General features: G+C 41.3%; 2 protein-coding genes across 2 annotated transcripts in view; both read left to right on the plus strand.

The window, feature by feature from the left end:
* LOC126564882 (protein limb expression 1 homolog) overlaps nt 1–23,763 on the plus strand; it is a 508,128-nt gene that overhangs the window by 213,177 nt on the left and 271,188 nt on the right. The window lies entirely within an intron of this gene.
* The window catches only part of LOC126563871 (protein tiptop), a 178,904-nt gene continuing 174,545 nt past the window's right edge, over nt 19,405–23,763 (plus strand). Inside the window, exon 1 of the mRNA XM_050220652.1 lies at nt 19,405–19,409. The gene's annotated coding sequence lies outside the window, so the exon portion shown is untranslated. The remainder of the gene's footprint in view (nt 19,410–23,763) is intronic.

The raw sequence follows: 23,763 nt of genomic DNA on the forward strand, positions 1-23,763 counted from the left end.
GAAGGAAAGGAAATTATACTATTACATTACTCATTCATAAGTAATATTTGTTGACCCATGATGGATGATAGTGGGCAGCAATGAAAGGTATAAATATTATGTATGGCACGTATGACTTACAGGTCATGTCTATACATTGAAATAATAAACGCGATATGAAAAATAAAATAGAAATGGAGACAAAAGCTTTCTTCATCGGCTCAGGCTCTACAACCTCGAGAGAATTGGACATTCCATTACTGGAATCCCGATACTTGAATAAACCCTTCCTGGCGTGTAAAGAGTGGCAACGTTACCGTCTGTTATAGGTAATAATACTTGAAAGTTATCGCGTACGCAACGGTCCACGTCGTCTGACAGGTCTAATCATCCTATTTGTTTAACTTATACATGTAATCATGTCTCTCTCGCGAAAGTATCATCTGACTTAGGAGTGTGATCATCTGACTATGATGGTCTTCTAGGTCTCCTCCACCGCATTGACTCCGAGTTTTCGGAGCCTATGTGCATTAGGGCTCTGTAAAGCAGTCTAGTTAGACTGATACTAGAGTTTGCAAGCATAGTCTGGCCACCCTCCTCTTCCTCATCTAGTCTCAGGGTCGAAAGAGTGCAAAAAGCGTTCACACACTTCGCATTTCAGAAAATCTTTGGCCATGGTCACCAGCTCCCTCCTTATCCTGAACGCATCCAGTTCGTGAAACTTGACTCGCTTGAACTGCGACGTTCTCATGCCCAGGCCTCCTTCATTGCTTCAATCCTTCTTCAAGAAGTCGATGTTTCGCTCTTACTTTCCTCTATTAACCTTTATGCACCTTCTCGCTCTTTACATCCCGCCCTCCATTAGCTGTTGCTAGACATCGCACGCAGTTTGACAACAAAGGTCCGCTATTAACATGCGTCCGTCTCTTCAATGGCTTTGCCAATCTATTTGACTTTGATTCTTCCCTCGCTGTGTTTCGATACCACCTTCGGACCCATATTCCATTTATCTGAACCTCTTATCCTTCACCCCATATCGTTTTGTCAACATGGCTATTCGAAACATCCCTTCTCCTTTTCTGCTTGTCATCTCCTGTCATCTATTCCTGTTACTTAGTTTAAAATTTATAACTAAGCTTCTTTTTAGTGAGAGGCGGCCCGGTAGTATTGGCGACAGCGCCGCAAGTCTTCAAACGGCAGGACCTGGGTTCAAATCCCATTCGGACCGTCCCCCCGTAGTGAGGCCTGACTAACCAACTACGTGGTGTCGGCAGTCTAGAAAGCCATTTCGATGGACGGCATGACCTTAGAAGTCGTTAAGCCAATAAAAAGAAGAAGTAGATTCTTTTTTGTCAAACCAATGGTCTTCGCACGATAGGACCAGGGTTCAGATCCCACCCCTAACATTCTCCCGTAGTGAGGATAAGCTATTCATGTTCATGGCATTAACAAGTCTCATCTACACGTCGAACAACTTATTTTCTTGAAGCAAAATTATTTCAAACTTTATAATTATTTCATATAAAAAATCATATATACCATGTTTGGTTAAATACTAAAATAACTCCCAGCGGAGTGGAATGGCGAGATGAGTTATGGGTGCAAACGTGGAGAAAGATTTCTGGTCCCTTTCATCCATCAATCCCAATGCGCAACAGCAGCCGAAGCGAAGGCGACGTTTCGTCCCCAAAATCACTCATTCAGCCGGCATCCATCACCTCCAGGTCCAGCAGCGCCTCAGCATCATCCAGTCACGCACGGTAGCGATGTTTTCGTCATATTAAATATTATGGTCTAGTTATTTTCCCGTCGTTTACACTCTGGCTCGCTGATGACGAGACGAACCGTGGCATTCATCATGCGAATGGTTTCTCCATTCGTCACCGTGCTGCTTGTCCGTTTGCTTGTCCGTCTCCCTTCCGACACCGACCATCCGTACGGATTCGTCCTAGCAAAACTTTATTCGTCCATCATCGATTGCATTTGTGGGAGCTGGAGTTTTGGTCGTTATGTGTCTCTCGAGCTTGCTCCTTCATTTCTCCCATCTGCCTCGGGGGGTGTTTTGGAATCAGACATCGAAGGAAGCTCGTCCGTTTGGAGTGAGCCTTTGGGGAGCGTTGACGAATGAGCTCATTGAAACACACATACAGATATCGGTGAAAAGGGGAAACAGGTCGTCGTTGCTCCAGTATGACACTGGAAGCAAATCAATCAAAACTGTTTTTCTAATTTTCTTGATGTTTAATTTTACCTTTGAGAGGTAGAGCCATATTGGTGTCGTTATTTTCGTGGTTACTGTTTGATGTACGTGTGGAAAACTGTACGTGTTTGAGTGTCCAGGAATTTTAGTTATTTATTTCAAAAGAAGAATCGGTTGAAGCAACAGAAAAATTACTGATGAGTTGGAATGAGGTGACTAAGGAATGTTTTCACATTCGCAAACCATCGGAAGAAGCATTTTCGGCTCAGGTGGAATAATTAGACATTATCGACTCCCTGGTTTAATTGATGCTTCCTTCAAGACTTGTTCGTAACACTGAAAATTAACTTTCAATGATTTGTGTTATTATGAATTGAATACAGTGTTGCAAACAAACCCAATCAGCTGAAATCGTATCTGCAATGATTCATTACTGGAACTCATCTTCAGCTAGACACCGTCGTCAGTTCAACAATGTTTTTCAATAATATTTATTAACAAAATGGCCCATTTGTTTCTACCAATACACAGCCTGCGTTCTTGAAAAGGTTACAACCGATTCGTTACATCCATCCAATCTGGTACGATCAGCTGCGTCCAATGAGAAACAGCGATCGTGAAGAAGCTTTGTGAACCAGATGGAACTGATGCAATCGATTCTTGAGCGAGAAGTTTATCCTTCAGATTCCCTTCCGTTCTTGGTGAATAACATCCCAGAGCAAAACATGGCCGCCAACGAACAAAACGAACGATCGTGTCAATAGTTTGAATAATGACTGACGACTGGGTTTCGAAAAAAAAAGTTCATTTTTAAACGAAAAAGGTTGTTTCACAAAATGGACGAGTCAAAAAGCGATTACAGATTCCACGATGAATTTAAAAGGAATTGCTGTAGGGGTTTACCTTTTCCAACGTGTGTGTTCATGGGAAAGTTAATTTTCTATCAATACACGGGTCGTTCGTTTCATGACTTATTTCATTCCTATTTTCTCTTGATCTTCAGCCGTAGGTATTTTTCAATAACATACGCCACATCGTATATGTATGTACGTGCGACAAAGAACACTTTTACCTTGCCTTCCATTTTTTTCTCTTCCTTGCGTGGTTGGGTGAGAAGATAAATTATCGCTATTAATTAAAGTCTATTTCCAGCAATATGAGTTAATAATACGCACACTTCAACCATCCTTGTGCTGTCCATCGTTCCCTTTCGGAGTATCGATGGCGATAAATAACTTCTGCGAAGCTGGATTGTCCTTACAAAAGTATGATCAAGCGAGCGGGATAAGCAATACAATATGTTGCGGGTCAAATCTCTCAGAGTAAACGAGATGTTTGAGGCCACTTTTCTGCAAGCGTTGAATCTCTTCTCATCATGAGAGAAAAACAAGAGTTAACCAAACATTCAAAATTGGAACTGTTTATACGTTTATAGCTTGATGCATCCATCAAAGTAAAAAAATGTTTCATGTTCGTTTTTGTTCCGTTGGTAACATCTACAATTAGAAGACAGACAGAGAATGAAGGAACAAGAGAAGGAGAGAATGAGCTTCTGAACAAATCATTTTTCTGACCATCCTTCTGGCCTCTTCACTTTCACCGTCTTCTGAAGGATTCCCACAGTCCAGCATTAGGCACGGTAGATTGAAAATCCCGCCATCAGTGGCCCAAAAGTCCATTGATATGAAACCTTGGCTTGATACGGCTGCTGATGTTAAGAACTTTATCCCTGTACTCCTCGGAGTCGTCCATGGGGTGAGTCGAACCTGTTCTCAGGCGGATATCCGAACAAGTCGTGGGGTAGTGCATGACCATAAATCAAATAATCAGTACCTTTACATTGTTTAAAATCACATAACTCATATCGGTGTTTTCTGTCTCTCATGTAGCTTCGCATCTTTGCGTGTGGATGGGAACGGCGATCTGGCGGGTTGATTGCAACGGAACGCATTGACAATGATGAAGACGATCAGTCCGTATGCTCGGTTGGTATTTCGTTACTTGTATTGACCTGAAGCTCTCGCATAAAGCATTAAGTTTATTATCAGAGAGGGTATTTGTACATAACAATTCAACTTTTGCATCAACTTCTTTACTTCAATCAAGCATTCCTTGTGATATATATTTTTTATTTCTTCGTTTTGTTGTCATAAGTTGTTGTCACTTTTTCCGATCAGTTCTCTAAGCAATGGAGTTTGAATAATGTTTTCTTTGATTGATATAAGCGAGAACGAACAAAACAGCTCGTCGTGTAACTTCAACGAATGTCGCAAATCTCTCCATACTCTATGTGAGCAAAGCATTTAGTAAACGGTCAAATATCCCATGCATCCAGAGCGTCAGCCATGGCGACAAACCGATCGGACTGTCGAAACCGGTCTTTTTGCACGTTGCCTCGCTTACCAGGTGGTAGCCAACGGAAGGAAGTTGCCTTGAGCAGCTATGTTAAGCGAGATGGAGGCGTTATGCCTTCGTGCCGATGAATGCATGCAACGATCAACCGATAGCACCGAATGCACTCTCCGAAACTCGTTCGTCCGTTCGAGCAGCTCGAGCATGCACCTAAACGAAACAGGGTGAGAACCAGCGAAACGATGCACCATATTTCAACGCGCTGGCAAGCTCCAATTAATCAATAACTGAAGAATAATCAAGAAATGTTCAAATCGTTTAAAAAATTACACCACCTCCCATCGGCCACCAATGTTCCCCCCATGTGCCACAAGCGCTCATCGGTTCGCTTCGAGTGAAAATGGACCTTCGTCGGTCACGCTGTCCATCGTCAGAGCTTCTGTGGGGGCAGTGCACTGCACTGAGGAGCTCCACAACTCACTGCGGGTGATTCTTTTTGGCCAATCGTGTACGTGCTTGTACTGCTCGTAGTACCTCGCAAGTGAGTGATGCGCGACGGGATGTCTGGATCGGGTCTCCAGATCGGGCCCGCAAGCGTTATGGTAGACGGAAGAAGAGTAATTTATGGGCCCAACCTTTTGCACATTTAATAACTCTTTTTTCCTCCGGTACTCATGGCTGCTTCTCGTTGATGGTTCCATTTCTTCAACACTTTTACATAAAACCAAAGCCCGCCGGTACCAGGTTGGCCAAGGGTTGACTGGGAGGTAGGGTGTCCTCGATGTGAGCACCGCCATCGTTTCAAGAAAGAGCAAGCGGTGAGCCATGAGTAGCTGTTCGTAACTGATGGCCAGCGCAGCGCGAGCCGATTTCCGGAAAATGAATCTTCATAAATCAACATCAATGCTGTATCGTGCAGTGCAGGGGATATTACGGCTGGTTAAGATTTCCACCGTCAGTGGTCCCTCGATAACGACACCGTGAATGTAAAATTTGATAAACCTTTTTGTGCTGGTACGGTGGCTGGTAGAATTTCACAAAGACGGCGTTATGCACAGAACGCCTTTTGTTTTTAGAACAACTTTTGATCAAATGATGAACTGAAAATGAAACATATTCGGAAAAAATTCTAGGAAATGTTCAAGTGATCTGACTTGATAAAGTTATTGGTGGATCATCACTGAACACAAAAGTTTAATGTGCCTCTTAAAGTGGAAACATCGCTTCAAATTGTAAGACTATCCTATATGTCCAAGTAAGTCGGCGTTCGAATGTTGAATACCGATTCCAGATCGTCTTACTTTACATTTCAACCAAAAAGCGTTTGAAGAATTCATGATGATCTGAATGGTCTGGAAATCGATCGCGTCTTATACCCAAAATGGTGACTCTGGTTGAACGGTGTCGGACAGAGGATCTCGCTTGAGTTCCTATGAAGTTTTATCTGAAAGCAATAAATTACATCCAGCTTGACAAACCGAACAAGACACATCAAGCCAGAAAAGGGATAACAGAAACGGCACAACCCGTGTAGCTGGTGTCGGGCAGCCTGTCGGCGGTGATCATCATAAACATATCAACTGAGTTTGATGTACTGGTGCTCTGTTTTGATAACTTTCGGTTTGTCTTTCGAGTTACATTTAGGAAATTTGACTTCTTGCATGTGGATAACTTGAGCAATAATAAGTTTCCTTTAATTTTTCGATGAAGGTTTCAGACTGCTTCTTTGTACAATTTTTCATCCTCCAAATTATCACAAGATTTAGTTATATCTCTCAAAAAACGTTAAATATCTTTGTGATTGTAACTCACCTGCAGCTCATTTGCTTTGTTTGTCTCTTGCTTCTTGACCTGTCAGTTGAATTTTGTTAAGGAACAACAATCTTATCGGAAACAATAAATTTACAGATTCACCATCTCTCTCTTGAGCGTCTTTTTATGAGCGTTTATCGACGACAGATGGCACAAGGGATATGTGGTTTTAAGTCCATCTGTGTTAATCCTGACGGCGCGAATGAACGAAATTTTATACCGGTTTTGATACCGTCTAAGGTCAATCTTTACCAGTTTCTCAAATTTTGGATAACTATTTAAGATTATCCGAAACTTTAAGATCTTTAACGAAGAAGGTTTGGTTTAGAGCATGTCGAATATATTTTTCCCATGGTTTGAAACTGTTTGCCGAGTAGACAGTTTGATTGTTTAACGTCAATAAAAGGAATGTTTCTTTTGGCGTAAGGCACAGAAAAAGTTATTTAAATCTTTTTGATTTTCAAATATATTTCAAAACACTTCAAGCCTGGGTTAGAGGCTCAGAGGGTTGAAATTTTTAGGACTCCAGGCCTTTTTTACCGTGTTAATGTAAAGAAAGAATCAGACAGAGAATAAGGTCATGAAACGTGTTTAAGTCAGTGCTCAAGTGATGTGCCATTCTATGTAGAAATGAATGAAAGTAAAAAGCTGATTGAATTGTGATTTATGAGCTGTTTTGTTACCAAAGCAATAATTTATAGATTAAAATGATGAGACTTGATACCAGTCAGGGCACAGCGTCTCACACTTGCTAGACAACGGGAGACCATTTTTAATACTGTTACCACCGCTCGTGTCCCGTGTCTTCCCGCTTCTTCCCATGACGCTCTCATATAACAACCAATGCATCAACGAAACCAAGCTGCCAGTAAGGTCACACACCAGAAAATACATACTCGTGAATATATACGAAGCAAGCCCAGTTGAGCATCCTCTACATCGACTTTTCACTCATCAGAACGCTTTTCGTTTCGCACTCCGATGCATGGAGCGATGTGGCGTTTATTAATTTTATTAAACACATAAATCGTAAAAATGAGTACCCTTGCTGGTGCACTCCACGTCAGAGATTCGTTTCTTTACGCCCCATGTGAATAACCACCATCAAAAATGGTCTTGAGCCAAAGAAAATAATGACGAGTGTGTAAATGGTAAGTTTTTCTAAACACAGTAAAGGGAGAATAGCTTCATGTAAGTTCAAACAACTTGAAAAATATGTCCCCCTTTCTAATCATTTTCCAGATCTCATTGGTTGTCAGAAAAGCAAAGAATACGTTCGATCAAAACAGAAATTTAATACGTTGGAGCTAGTACAGTGTATCGCAATTATCATCATCGCAAGCAAATAATATTCAACAGTACGTCTGATAATCGATTCGACACCCTGGTGAGAAGCTCCAAGAAGTTGTAAGACTACCTGAAAATATCACACTCGTACTGTGAGAGTGACAATGATGCAACGGTTTCGCATATGCATCGAACGTTCGATCTGTTTTATAGTTGCCGCTCCAGCAATTTTAAGAAACTGCATAATTACACCCATTTATGATATGCTACAAGTTGTCTGGTACACGCGAGTACTTCGCCGTCTTCGCTTCGCAGGTCAGAAAGTAGATTCTTCAGTCGCGAAGGAAAATATTTTCTTTATTATCGTCATTCACATGTAGAGTAAATATAACGCCTACATATTGCGATGATTGCACCATAATTATTAAAGCTAATGAATCAATTAATAATGAAGTCAACGGAATTGTTTTTCCACTATCGTCGATTACCTCTTTGGGAGGGGAAAATTATAAAAATGGTCTTGAAATTTGTGGAATTATCAAATGATGTTCTTCTTGAGATGGGCCGACATCATTTGGCTCTAATAATCACACTCAAAAAAGAATTGTAAACCTACCTTTGTCGTTGTTGATCCATCGATAAGAAGGTCGTGGCTGCTGTTTGGACCGCATCGTTGCACACAATGTAAGTGCGGAAAGTGAAGATTTTAAGCTTAACACAGGAAACAAATTAGCACTTGGATCGTAAAAGTGACTTGAAAGTAGTACATAATTTAACTAAACATCATCACATTTTAACTTCAGTGACCACTCCAGTCCCTGGTAGTGATATTCTCGACATCTGGAAAGATAGAAAAAATCAACGAAATAGTATTATAACAATGCTTCATTTGATTTCTTTAACCTATTTAAATAAAACAACTTGCCCAGAAACATAATAATTACGACACAGAAGAAACTCTGCCCATAAATGAACCATTCAATTCAAGCATAGAATCCAGTCTTAACATGAGCTCCATTAGAATTGATTTCTATAAACAAGTCGGTCTTAAACAAGTGACCAATTGAATAAACAAAAACATTCACCAGTCCACCATCTAATGAATCAAGCACAAAGTAAAGAAAAATAGATTATGTCCTTTTTGTTCCTTCGTATTCCTGCATGACCCCACTCGGATGTGTCGCATCTTATTTTGGCCTGACCATCGTCGTTACCGTTAATTTTCATATCTTCTTCTATTTTGTTTTCCACCTCTCGTTGCACCTAGCGTAAGAGCTGTGTGTGTGTGGATGCATGTCACTCCATGTGTAGCGAAACTCGGCACTGGACCGATCATCTGGAAGCACTTTCGAGCGATACATGTTTCCCAAGGATAAGGCACCATTCGGGACGCTACTCCCGGAGTGTCCGACGCGGGTAATGTCGACAACAATTGATGTCCAACATAAAACAGCTACAAATAAAGCATAGCCCATCCACCCATTATCTCTCACACTCTTTGGACGACCGCTAGTACTCTGTCTAGTGCCGGTCAAATGTCGTGTCATGGATGGTTTGAGACAAGGCAAAAGATGCGCTGATTGCTTGGAGGAAAGATGGGGCAGAGAGATCCATCCAAAATCGACGTCCTATCTGCTGTGTTGTGAAGCATAAAAATCACCTCTATTGATTTTCCACCTAGCTTTTCTGTCCGTCTGCACCTTGGCATGAAACCCTTCTACACTATTTTTTATTATAGTCTTGTGCATGTTTGGTCTTACTCACATCCTTGCATTAGAATAGCATTTCAAGTGGAGGAAACGTGCGTGCTCACTTCAAATTTTACCCAGTTATTCAACTGCTCACGAATATTAAAGCTCTCACGTCATTGCAGCAGAAGAAAAATACTTTTTCCAAGATAATTGCAAATTTCATGAAATACACTCAGCAAGTATTTGAAGAAGCAATAGCTGTGAAGAGCTTATATCAGCCAATGTTATTATAAGAGCGTGTTGTTTGACACTAATTGACAAACGTTAACTTATTTCATTGGCTGGGAGGAATTTCCTCCTCTAAACCCTTAAGGGAAACTTATTCCGGGTAAACACAGTGTAATCGTATTGTTAAACTTTTATTGTTTAGTGACATAAACTTACCTGTGTCTATTTAAAAACAATTTCAACAAATAAATTCCTCCAAAAACATATTAACATTTGAATTCCCATTAGCAATGACATATCAGAATTCAATGTGTCTCTATAAAAATTTGCAAGAGTGATCGATGAACAATTTCATCACAGAATTAAGTACGATCACGAATTGATTGCTAGATTAATAGACAACTAATACTTTCTCTGTCAATCATGAGAGTCTTTTGATGAAACAAGCCCATTGACCATCGTCCATTGCATGATCGTCAACGTTTTGCATGATTTTTCCATTTCAGCCTGTCATCTGCTATGGTCAAACACGCATACCTCACAAAGAGCAAAGAATACAATCGCAAAGGCCGAATTGAGATCCAAACAATATGCCTTGCCTCAAGATCAGACGTCTTAATCAAAGTGTGATGCTCGATTTCTTCAAATAGATTGCGTCAGTAGTATTGTTGTTCCGATTATTAATTCCATAAAGGTATATGTTTCGTTTCTCTAGCCTGTTTTGATGATGAAAGATTGAGAGTTCATCACGATATTTCCTATCGTTGTACAATACGATTTAGATCTCGATAATTATGTTGTTAACAACGTAAATCAACGTTCACGAGCAACTTCATCCGATGTTTGATACCTTCCGTTGGAAATCACGGACACGTGAGGGCGAGGATCTTTTGGCTACGATTTCGAAGCTGTCCGACCGCTGAGCTAGACAAATCTGATTGATTGATCTACGCTTGAGATCACCTGAAGAAACCGGTGCACTGAACATGCCTAGGTCTTGCCTAGTCACCGACGGCTTACAGATTTTGATGACGTTGACGAATTTGTTTCACAGCTCATCGGACTGACTCTAGACTCTTCCCAACTTGTTTCCACCGTATGTCGGTTTGGTACTTGACATACTGATGCATATTTGCAGCGATCCGCTACATCACCAAATGCAACCGGGATGACATTTGCGTGCAGTAGCAGAAGTTGCTTAGAGGCATCAGAGCGTCGAGCTGACACTGACGAGAAAGCGTTAGCTGTGACGAGTCGTAAATTTGTGACTCGTCATTTCTCTTCCCTGCTGTGTGTGGCATGTGTAAAGAGAGCAAACAGCTGCAAAATGATTAGCAGCGTCAATCACACCCAGCTTGTGTCTCGTGGGGACAAAAAGAGATGATTTCCCCGTAGTTATTTATACCTATGGCGTGACATATAAAGCACCGTCACCGCTAATAACAATCATTACCCGAGGCATTTAATTGCGAACAACAAATAGGTGTCATTTAGAAGTGTGGATCATTCTCATATAATTTGGAAGCATTGCCAGAGTTAAGGAACTAAGGAAGATTGGTGATGTGGTGCGGTTTTAAGCATAGTCAATGCAAAAGTCACCAGGAATTGGGAAACAAACCAATGTGTTATTTATATCAACAGTTTTGAAACTTGTGTACAACAACTAAAGTTACTCAAGAAAGAAGTAAATTACGCAAAATAGTTGATTTTGATAACAATATGTGGGTGAGCTTAACATTTTACTTCTCTGCGAATCAAACACCATACTTGCGTAACTTGAGATGTTGTTAGTGATCTTCAAGCGAGTATTCTATCTTTTTATTGCAGGAAATAATTTGTAATTCTACAGATATCATAATAATCATCATTAAATGGTGAAGCTAATCAAAACTGGCGTGAACAACCTACAAAGACCGGTAGACTACAACATACCGGTACTCTCTCAAAGGCTTCTTAAGAAGTTAGCAAAAATCCAAACGACACCAGACTACAGGATCAAAGTAAAAATTCCTTCCTGACACCATCTGACACTCAAGGCCGGGACGCATGGCTCCAACGCACGCTCATGATGCGCTGGGTTCACGCTTAGCTGAACGATGTGTATCATATTTGAGCGGCATGCGAGGCAGAGGCTAGGTATTTGTGAAATTCGCTAATTGCGTATTGCGTTTTGGTTGTCGCCTGTCGGGGATGGTAAATTAATCTTGGAGACAACCACAACACGTTGCTGTTCCGTCAACTACGGCTGGATTGTGCCTATTGCCACAGAACGAAATACTTTCATATCGTCCGGGATTTTGACAGATGTAGATAGGACTCTTCTTCCCTGGCTATCATTTAATAATTACATGGGATAGAAATGTTTGATTTTGGATAGAAAAATTGGTCACAAGTTAAGGTATGATCACTCCCCAATTTATTGTGTTCAACTATTTATTTTGATGATATTACATTCACGAATGTGGTCTTAAGTTACCTTAGAAGGGTTGGACGTTATGTTTACAAATTTGACTGAGACTGGTTAACGACAACCACAAAAAATCCTCTATCTGCCCTTGATTAATCTCGACTGCCAGCAATAAATTGCTGACACACGACATGTCTGCTAAACTGCGTCAGTATTTTCGATTGAATAGATACGTGCACCATGCGATTGATTCACGCATGGTGTGAGATTAAACATTACCTTTACACTGTGCAACTTTTTTGACCGAACGATCGGGAAGCTGATTATTTTTAGAACTCACATGGAGCGTCAGGAGGAGCATCACACAGGATGGAGCGACGAGTGCGAATGCAACGAACGAAATAATGTCACCGATGACAACAGTACCAAATGACAATATGTCAGTATGAATCGTAAATCGTGAGTCATTTATTTTTCCATTTACCACCCTGTTTGCGTTTTAAACTGATACATTCACTTTCTGTCAGTATGAAAACTTCCGTTTCAGGTTGATGGAGGTTGGTTACTGCAAGCACTGGTGGGATTGATGAAATGCCAAAGAGAAATGAGCGACACGAGTGAAGCCAATATTGGAATTTGAGTATTTTATGATGTGCGAATTATCGATTTGCTAGCTGTTGAATGAATAGTGTGAGTCTATAGCCTAGAGTAAACATTCCACAGCACTAGATCTTTTCGCTGGGCTAAATCAAAAATATATTTGAGTATTGATTTTCCAGCTAAAGAACAATAAAATGGATCAAGAATTCGCTAAAGCATAGTTCAAAAAAGATTCTCGAAACAGTAACATGCAACTTATTGTCAACCAACATGTTCAAATAACCAATTCACTCCAAGGTGGGACAGTATTGTTGTTTTACTTACCGAAACAAACATTCATCAACAAAAACCAGGCTGAACTCCAGCTAATAATATCATAATAATGACTCCCAGACATGCAAAAATATTGCAATTCGGTATACCATGTAGTGGAATGTTCAAGTTGTAGAGCAAGAACACTAGGAGCTATCAAACATTTTCTCTTTCTGAAAGTTAAAAGAGCTACCTTTGGTTTCGGAAAATATGTTTAATATGTTTCCAATATTCAGACAAGAATTCATCATCACTTTTTCAATGTCTTAAGGTACCAAATGTCAGTCTATTCGCGATTGGCGATTCCTTTTCATAGCAGTAAGTTCAATGAACAGTGTTGCATGTTGCAAATGCGCTGCTATGGTCGTTCCTGTCGGTAGGATTTCTTCCTCAAACCCCTATTCCTCATCACGCGCAGTCGGTAACTATCGGGTGGGTTTTCACACCAGCTATCCCACACAAGACATCTCCGCTCCGACAGCAGTAAGAAAAGATGTGCGCCGAAAAGAAACAACCTTTCTTCGTCACGTAACAAACACATGCACTTGCCAACACACGACCAACCTTGCTACAATGTGATGAATCTTCCGTTCCATGTGTTTGCAATAAATCAAATCAATCATTTCATCATCCAAGACACATACCAACCCACACTTCTATTCTGGTTCTGTTGTGGCGATTTGTGTTGCGTTGAAACAATTTTCACGTGCCATTCGTCGGAGGCATCCACCGCTGCAAGTTGTGTTGTGCTGATGAGTGTCTTTCTCATCATTTTAAAGAAACTTATATCCTCGTTTACGAAGCAGTATTTGGCACAAAATATTTTTCTAATGTTGTTAAACTTTTATTTTCAACAGACAGGAGAATTATTTTATTCTTTGGTGATGTACTTTTTCCGCAGTTTAATGCAAATACAATCTCAGCTAGAAAGGTTTCAAAACAATGTATTTTAAGTACACAAATTGCCCCATTGAGAAGTATTGATCACTGATTCTTAATTATTAATGAAACTAGAAATTATTTTACAGTGCACCTCACAAAGTGGCGTCAATAAATCATTCATGCATTGACAGATCAATTAATAAAACATCATTCTTTTATCTGCAACATAACAAGACAATGGGTGAAGCATCCAAACCGTCCCAAAACTCTTTCTACCACGAGAATGATCTCACAAGTAGAACAGCACTGACCACGTGAAGCAAGAACCTATGATAGGATTAGCAGCATAAGAAACGGAAAAGGAATGGGTTAGGGACGTCCGTCAAGACGCTCCTCACCATGAGTCGACCATGCTTTTTTGATGTTTTCTATCACTCAGTCCGATCACACAGCTGTCCGTCCAGGCGGTTGATCCTTACCGACTGATGAAAAGAATAACAGCTCTGTTCTACTTACTACACCGGCGCACATGATGATGACGATAATGATGGAAATGATGATGGAAAGTCCGTCGCTGACCGTCTCCCATCCAGCCACAAGCATCACGCGAGCCAAGTCCAAGTCTCGAGCCAAATCGTCTTCGAAAACCCTTCATCCGAGCGAGCGGATTGATGTTTGATGGAGAGGCCTCTTTACCGTCGACTTCGATTCCGTTGGAGAGATGCCTTCAAATCGACGAATGGCTCTCTATCTTCATCACAATCATAATCAACTACGCTTCATATCGATCCAATAACAAGCCGTTCGGTGTTCGGAAACAACGGGATGGGGATGGGCAGCCAGCACCCCGGACGCCTCTTCTTCAAACAGAACTGACACATAGCGCACGAATCGCCAAATCCTTATCACTCCAGTCACAAAATACTTTTCCGCGTCAGAAATCATCATTCGAGTTGGTCCAGGAGGAGTCCGCAGTCTTTCCCCCGGCGCGAGATGTGATGCGCACCGTTAGAAACTATCGAACTTGACAAAACGAATCAATCAATTCTTGGACTGAATGGACATCGAGTCGGAGCTGTGTTGATGGAGAAGGGAAGTGGAAATGGATGAAACAAAAATTGTCTGTCGGTCTGGCACCGGACGAATCGTTCTACTTCGATGGATTGATCCGTTGGATGGATGGAGATGGACGAATCGCACACCCATCATCCATCCAGCACGGTAAGGGTCCGGTTTGATGGCAACTGAAATGAACGAGGATGACAGAGCATGTTTCTACAGTTCTGGTTCTTTCCTATTCTTCCAGATGAGACGAAATATTCTTCATGTGATGCTCGTGGCCGGACAGGAGATGAGCTAGCGTCGAATAAAACATGTCAATTTGTCCGCTTGTCATGCTCTACGACAAAATTAGTCAAACAATCTTAACTTCTTTGAAGAAATCTTCAAATAGCGAAACTATAAATAAAACAAACGAGACAAAAATCAATAAAACTCAACACACGCACAATGCTTGATTTGACCAACCGTTACAAAACAATTACAATAAAGATCCAATGAAAAACAGCAGGTAGACAAACACATTCGAAATGAATGCATCAGTAAAATGCAATCCATGAAGTGCAGCAATTTGATTATGTGGTAAAACGCACCTACTGTTGTCGAAGCGACACATCCATGACTCTAATCGCCCCGATTTGCCATTATCTGTACATACATATAATAATTTACAGACGTACATGGAGCCAGCATCGGAGCCAGCTAGTCCCATCGGAAACTCCAACGCACAGACTGCGTTGCAGTCACCTTGCTGGAAGCAACACGAAGGCAACGACATCCACGTAGCTCACCACATGCATTTGGGAGCTACTATTCGACTGTCAATAAATATTGCTTACCGCTACCGTAATGCCCAAACGAAACACCTTCGACGAACTGGCCGACCGGACCTGGCACCGGCTGATGTGAGTGATTAGGAATTTCTCCAACGTCGGAACAATTTCTATACATAAATTATAATAACTATCGTTGGGTGCGCTCGGTTTGTAGCTCGGACTGTTCCCAGGCTCAAGATTCGGCCAGAGATTTTGCGTTCGGGTAGTTCACATCGGCTACTGAAGGACATCCGCTTGAGCGAAGCTGCCTTCAATGGGTGAAATCTCGTTTAATTTTCTCGAATTCAATATAAATCAAATCCAATCCGTCCAGATGTCCATATTTTGAATTATTATGCAACAGTGCAAGCTGCAGTCACATTGGCAGCATGCCGTGTAGCTCGACCTTAGAACTATCTCTGCTCACATGTGTGGCCGTGTGCGACTGTGTGTTTTCATGAGCCATCTCCAGGGCAGCTAATCTCCATATGATTGGGTCATGCCAACAAACCTATCCAGCATTGGTAGCTACTGACATCTGCATTCCTCTCTCGGCCATCGTCTTAGACTCTTTAATCCTTTTGATCTTCGCTTCACATTGACAATGATCATCCGGATAAGTTCATCAGTCGAATTGTTTACGGCTATCACTCTTATCAGTGCGAGTATGGTTCGAAAGGGCCTTGTCCTGGCTGCATTGCAACCGAATGCAAATCCCGCATACTGGTGGTCGATTTCCTCTTTATCAAATTGACTCACCGTCCTTTACGCGGTTCCCAACCATTACACTCACTGACACGCTACATCCCTTTCCCTAGCAGAGAATAGAGTCTCGTCCTGGGCTCCATGATTGAACTGATACCTTGCCGTACTGAGCCGAGATTTATGCTATCGATGAACAATCGCAATCATTATTGTTATCATAAATACGTAATAATCACTGTCATATGCATCATTCTTTCATGAAATCGTTTGACGTTTGCTGCATTCACGCCTGCATCACAACCTGGATGGGAAGATTCAATGTCACACCCTGCTGGACTGCTGGAGACTGACGGCAAGTTGGCCGGCATTACTATCATATTCCGCAGTGATATAGTGAACGTGTCACCGCGAAGGCCATTTAATCCACTCGTTTGTGATTATTTGTGGTGGTCGCTGGTTTGTTATTTTGGCATCAATTGAACTAATCGCACATCGTTTCAGCAGGTTTCGGTGCCACCGGTGCTGAGATACAATCATAAACCGGTCGGGCTATCAAATGCCGACCGGAAGCGAGGGGCAAATCGATCAGGATGAACGCATTTACTTCACCCGGAATCCAGTTACAGGCGAGTGCAAGTGCCAGTGCACCAACCCACCATCACATCCGTGACAACATCAGTCAGTGGAAATGCGTACAAATGCGGATGCCACTCATTCTCGCGCAACCGGCTGACCATCAGAATTGCAAATAATTATTGTAATGCATCAATCAGAGATCCGGTTGATGTACAGATTGGTTATAAATTTACGCACGCAACCCCTCTCGCATGCCAGGAGACTCATCCCAACCCGTCCGCTGTTTAAAATTGGATAATAAAACAACATTCACCCATCGCTGGTGCAGTGTTTGCTGGTCCGCTTGAGCGCCGTGTCCGTAAATCCGTTCGCACAGAACACCGAGATCTGCTGTATTTGGACAATGCAGAGCTTCAAGGCAAACTCAATATACATTAAACTCATCGGAACACACATAAAACACATCGCCAGTCGAATCGACGAGTATAAATCTGTTTGATTAAATAATTATAACCGTGCGTTCGAACATTCTACTGTCATCGGTGTTCGTATTCAAATGGTGAATAAACGAAAAACTGAGAGTGACAAAGACGTGACAAAAGTGTAATAATGTTTCAGCTTACTTTAAACTCTTTTCTTTTGGAAGTGAGGGGTTTCAAAAGAAGTGTTTTTATAGTTTTGCAACTTAAACGCTAGATATTCTTACAATACAATGTATTATTGCGCGTGCCAATCTCTCGTTTGTGAGTTCAATTTTATCATCACAAGTATATAAATTGATGGATTCAGCCAATTTCCAATCGGTCAAGCTGAGGGCAATGGACAAAAACTTCTTTTTGATGTCTTCTGACACACACGACGTATTCATTTCCACCTCTCAGCCCATTCCAGCCCATCCCAGCGCGTGCCATTTACCTTTGATCGATCTGATCTTCCCACCCGTCCCAGCCGGATGCCATGTCACCCCAACAAACACGCCGAGAAAGCTATCCAACACCCACCTCAGAATGGTCCTCCTCCTCCAGCACACCCCGAACTCCGACTACGAGGTGGCAAATGGTCCAACATTTGCATGCAACTCGATCGACAGCGAAATCAACGAGACAGCTCAAGTGCTGACGTTGATGGACGAGATTGGTTAGGATTCGAGCGCGGCTGAGCAAGCAAATGGACAGTTAAGCAAAAAATAACGCGCTACACACGCAAATAAAAACGCGCTGCCCTCTCTCCCGTGCTGGCGAAAAGTGTGGAGAACCCTTATCAATCAAACAAATCATCACACGTTTGACATTTTAATGCTATTTTACCGCTCGACAGAGAATCGGTGGTACTGGTGGCCGGGCGGAAGTGTTAGCAGCGAATGAAGTTTTTCGTTTACATACGGTTGAATACTGCAATTTCAGTGCACCGCGGACCCAGAGCCCAGTTTCGCCCAGCGCTACAAGTCACCAATCGATGTGACATCAATGAATTGAAGCGCAAGATCTCAGGTGGAAGGAACGGACGGACGCGACGGAAAACGTCAAGCAATTCGAAACAAGATCAATGATGACGGATTAACTGTCCACCTCGGTACACGCTGCCCTTGGTGATGCATCATTTGCTTCGTTCGCTTCAAATCGACCTGATGCAAAACTACTTGTCAATCAAACCCATGCAAGCAACTCGTTCGATGTTGCTAAAGTTGTCACCGGGCACTGCTGCTCCATCGTTGCATTCCTCTTTTGCATGTCCTCGCGGCTTGTGAAGGAAAATACGCAAGAAATACACAAATATCCGGTATCGTTGATTGAACTGGTCCAGAGCAAGGTTCCAGCTGATTAATCCAGTTACAACAAGGGTTGGCTCATTCCATATTATCCGTTAATTTTCTGATAAACAGCAAATAACATTTACAGTCGGCGTTAGACAACATATTGCTTTTCTTAAAATCAGTGACTAAATATCAAAACGATCAATAAGGAGCAACACTATTCCAAAACTGTTAATATAACAAATATTTTGCAAATGCATTGCCTGTTATAACTAACTGTTTGTTACTTTTTTTTTCTGCATGTCGTTATAAAGTCTGCAAATATTATATTAAAGGTAGGCAAGTGACAATCGGGACAACAATACCTAAAAACACTAAAATCGCATTAAGCCAAAGTAAATGTTGACAATTTCGACTAAATTTGCCACTTCAAATTGTGCACTTCATTTGACAAAAATAGTTCCTATATTCGAATTTTGTTATCAGGTAAAGATACTCACTTTAAGCAAGCAACAGGAAACGGTCCCAAACTGGAGTTTAGTTCCCTTTCCCTTGTTCCCGTTCCTGTAGTTTCGTTTGTACGATGATAACAGCGTTTCACCTTATTTCATTCCAATCCTTCAATCATTCTTCAAGACGGTATTCAATGTCGTGATGGAAGATGATGTCTGCCAGTGTCAGACAGTTCTTCACTCTCGCGGAATAAACCGCTTCTCAGTTATCCATCTCGCCTCTTAGAAGCCGGAAGCCGGTCTTAAAAACGAACTCATCTCTGTTGGGCCAAACTACTCATATATTTACACACCTTGCTTTCGCTCCAGTTGGACGAGCGTGAGCGTCTTCGACTTCGAGCGACTTGCTATCCTCATTTTAACGACAGCTCTATCGTCCCATCTTCTCACTGTTAACAACGGATGAAAGTTTTACGGGGCAGCAAAAGGAAAACATTTCAATCATTCTTAGCTGGAGTGTGACTGACAGTTCGATATAGAGCATAATGCAAAAATGAACCGAACTATGGCGATGTCTTTGTAGATCCTTTGGTTGATATGTGTAAATGAGGGTGTTGGTTTGAATCACTTTCGCCTGATTTTTCACTTATTCCTTTCATTGTTACCTATTTCTCTAAGTCTAGCAGAACCACTTCTTAATCACTACAATGGACATGCGAGCAATTCGGGTTCGATTGAAGCATGTCTCTCCCTCGAAGATTCTAGGAAGGTCAATCACTATTGACTCGTTTTTCATCAGTTCAGCTACTCACTCAACGCATAAAAAATCATCATCAGCTTCTTGTGGGAGTGTAAAATTGCACCATCAGCAAGTGACAATTTCATGCCACAGTTCATCTCACCGTAACTCAAGTACCTTTTCCATTTTTCTCCTATTCCATCGTCCTGCGTGTTTCTGTGATTATCCAAATTACAATCTTCACAGGAGTCCTTGAACAGTTTCTGACAAAAAAATGATCCCTTCACTTTGTCGAAATACCGTTTTGAGGAGTCAAACATTATTGGTATAGATAAAAATATTTTTAAATACCATGTAATAAAAAACGATAAATTCGTATTCAAATATACTTTGGGAATAATTGAGAACAAAAAACCACTTACAAAAACCAAAGAGAAAAGGTCTGTTAATCCACAAAACACCAGTCCTTCCAACAAGACAAGTAGACATCAACACTCCGATGCTCTTTCAGACAGTAACTTAAGTCTTCACCTCATCCACAAACAAGCGCCTGAACACGTGCCACAATTTGGTGTGTAATTTGCAACACATGTGTTACCGGAAGTAGTTCCCGACTGCTATCCATGACCGTTTATCAAGCTTCTCCTCGAGTATGCGTTGAAAAATTCTCCAATAGACTGTTAGCAAAGGATTCATCATAAATAATTCATTCAAAATATGGTAAACAGTTTTGAAGCCCGTGAGACTCAGACACGCATGCACCCACGCACGCACAGCGGAGTTTTCTCGCGTCAACAGGACATTCGAACCGATTCTCCAATTCCTGCGATGCAAACAGTCTGAACCGTAGAAAGCGAAACTCGCGAAAATCAACCTGTTGCATGACGAAGGCTCTGCTCACCACGACAGTGAAAGTCGGTCGTACGCCCTTTGACGACTATCGACTCTTGCTTGGAGCACAGTCATCGGGAAAGAACACGACGCCATAAAACGCAAATTGTGGTTTCAAATGGACTGGGCTTTCTCTCACTACCGAACTGCACGCATCAACCTCGCTCCATTTTCGCATTATTGATTTCGTGTATCAATGGTTTCCATGCGTTTTGACGGACTTAGAATCCATCCGAGAGTCTAATGAGTGTTGGTATGTATTCTGTTCAATAGAGACGGGTTTTGGTCCATCACGTAAACATACCAGCTCAGGATACATCAAGAGCTAATCAGTCAAACTACTTTGACTGACAGATGACTGTGGTTTGTTCATCGCATAACTCAATGAATAAACTGTACTGTTTTAAAATCGTCTAGATGAAGCATGAGCAGCTGTTCACATCTCTAGCGTCTCAACACATGTTGCAAAAGCACACGCGAGATGATCTATCGCTGATGCAAGCGAATAGCTGGTTAAGCATCTTGAAGCAGTTGTGACGGTTGAGTAGAGGTTTAGGAAGGATTTGCAAAAATTCATTGCATTTTTATTGTTCCAGAGAATGAGAATGTTGGTGGAATTGAACATTAAAATGAAATCAAACATACTCCTTTATGTCATGATAAATGTAAACATGTTCTCCGCTACTCTTTCATTAATTTAATTCATACGTCCTTTTCGTCTCAACATTCCTCTTGCATCCTGCCTTATCAAAGACTTCTCCTGCCATAGTTGAATGTCTTTGAAGAACTGCTAGTTTTAGTGGAGAAAAACTCTCTCATCTTGCGTCGAATGAGTACATCACATCACTATGCTCGAAGCATCTACTGTCCGGTCACCTGTACCACCAACCTCATCAGTTCTTACGTCAGTTCCAGCAATCACGCTTCGGGCCTAATCCTGCTGACATTTTAATCCGGAAATAATAAAATAAAACGTTTGATGTTGCGTCGTTCTACTGTTCCTTGTCATTTTCATTGTTTAGGTAAATCGTCCTGACGCAAGGTCGAGTAAGAGTCCGATGATATGTTGATTCGTGCATTCATAGATGCTGTGTCTAGAAGAACTGAACATGATCGAATGATTCCAAATGTTTGCTGGATTAAAACTTTATTCAAGGAGTTAGGGGATTTTCACAAGGTACAAAAATGTATTTTTTTTGTGTAATCTATTAAATTTGGTGTCGCAATACAAAAGAGCACAGAGTGCCGATATCTTCTTAAAAGCAATCCTACAAGAGCAATATTTAATCAAAATCACAAGGAAAGCTAAAACTAATTATTGAGATATGAAAACGACTTAGCATAAACAAACTATTGATCTTACAAACTATCTTAAATGATCTGCATAGAAATGCTCATCTAAAATGTTTCTTTATTTGGTAGGATTTGGCGAAACTATGTCGATAGACAGCCAACTAGTAATCAAGTAGAAATGCTTCGAATGTAAGTCACAAATAAAACCATAATTCTGTCACATACGAGAGAACTTTCATGCCAATAGCACCCTCAATCCGTTCTTGGTTCTTGGATGAAGAATGGATTTTTCAAACAAACACATTTTCGTGATGTATTATTCCAATCGGATTGCTGACGTAAATCAAAATCCTTCTCATTCTACACGAATCGATGGATCCATCAGCGTGGATCTCGTGAGTATGGTTGGCCGTTGTGTCTCTCCTTGCATTGCGGTTTGAAGTACGAACTTCCTTTTGTCTATCCTTCCACCGTTACAGGACCAGAACGTTGCATTGTTTGATAGCACGCGTCTGAGGTTTTCAATATCCGTTGCTTTTACTGTTTGACATGTCACCTACTGACTTTGGCGCGTTTTGATAGATCTTTGAGTTAACTGTGTTGGGTTTTGGGATATTTTGTTGATGGCATCTTGTTGTTTCAGGATTTCAAAGCTCGTAGACTTGCTGTTGTTAACTTTCGTTCAAAATACATTTTTCTTCTGTTCTTCGATACACAGTGGATAACATTGGATAAGAAAACAAAACAACTAAATCCACTTGAGCAACATTCAAATTTTAAACATTCAAACAAACTATTTGCTTTTAACACATTTTGGTATAACCTTATTTCAAAACACAAAAATCGCATTATTTCGAACGAAAAAAGCCATTCAATCAAATGATTTTTATCCTCTTCTTTAAGGATAATCTCTCATTGCTGATTTGCATTTCAAATCTGCATAAGATCAACTCTCCAAATAATCACAACAATTGAAAGAACGATACAGCATGACCCACAATCCTTGTTGGTCAGCAGAAGACTCTCCTTCATCCTCTACGACAACGCAACACCGAGTTCGGATGAAGAATCGCCACTCGAGAAGTATGTCCTGTGTCTGCTCAAAAATTCGACCACCAACAGCACAAGCTGCTGCTCGTCCTCTCTGTCTGTTCCCCCTGTTAACATACGTTCGTTCTCACAATCACTTATCGTTGTCCTAATTCTGCAAAACTAACGTCCATCTTCTTAAAACAACCAATGAACTCAAACATGAGAGAGGCATTTGTCAACCCTCCTTCTGGGCGATGGCTGGCGATCGAAGCGACACACATTATTTGCCATAAGAGTGCTAAGCTTCATCAAGCATAGCAAATACTGCAGCAACAAATCTTATCCTCATCAAAGCAAAAAGCTCTTAATTCGATCGTCCTTAATACGTTTTCCATCCGTTACGTCCAATTTCAGCTCTTCAATCTTCGGGTGGAAAGTGCAACTATCAGGAGGGAGGAAATCGAAAAAAAACTTGTTTTTTGTTGCCTGGAGACATGCACCACAACATGGATCAGGATGGTACACGCAAGAAATGAGACAGCGGACGAATGCGTTTCAATATCTCCTCATCCTGACGCAGAAAGTCTTCGGAAGCGGATTATCGAAGGCAATGGAAGTTCGAAGTAGAACAAATCTATGGGGAGTCATCATAAAATCTTTTATATTTAGCTCTGATGGATGTATTTTAACACTATACG

Source organism: Anopheles maculipalpis, chromosome 3RL (assembly GCF_943734695.1).
Source record: "Anopheles maculipalpis chromosome 3RL, idAnoMacuDA_375_x, whole genome shotgun sequence".
Taxonomy (NCBI): Eukaryota; Metazoa; Arthropoda; class Insecta; order Diptera; family Culicidae; genus Anopheles; species Anopheles maculipalpis.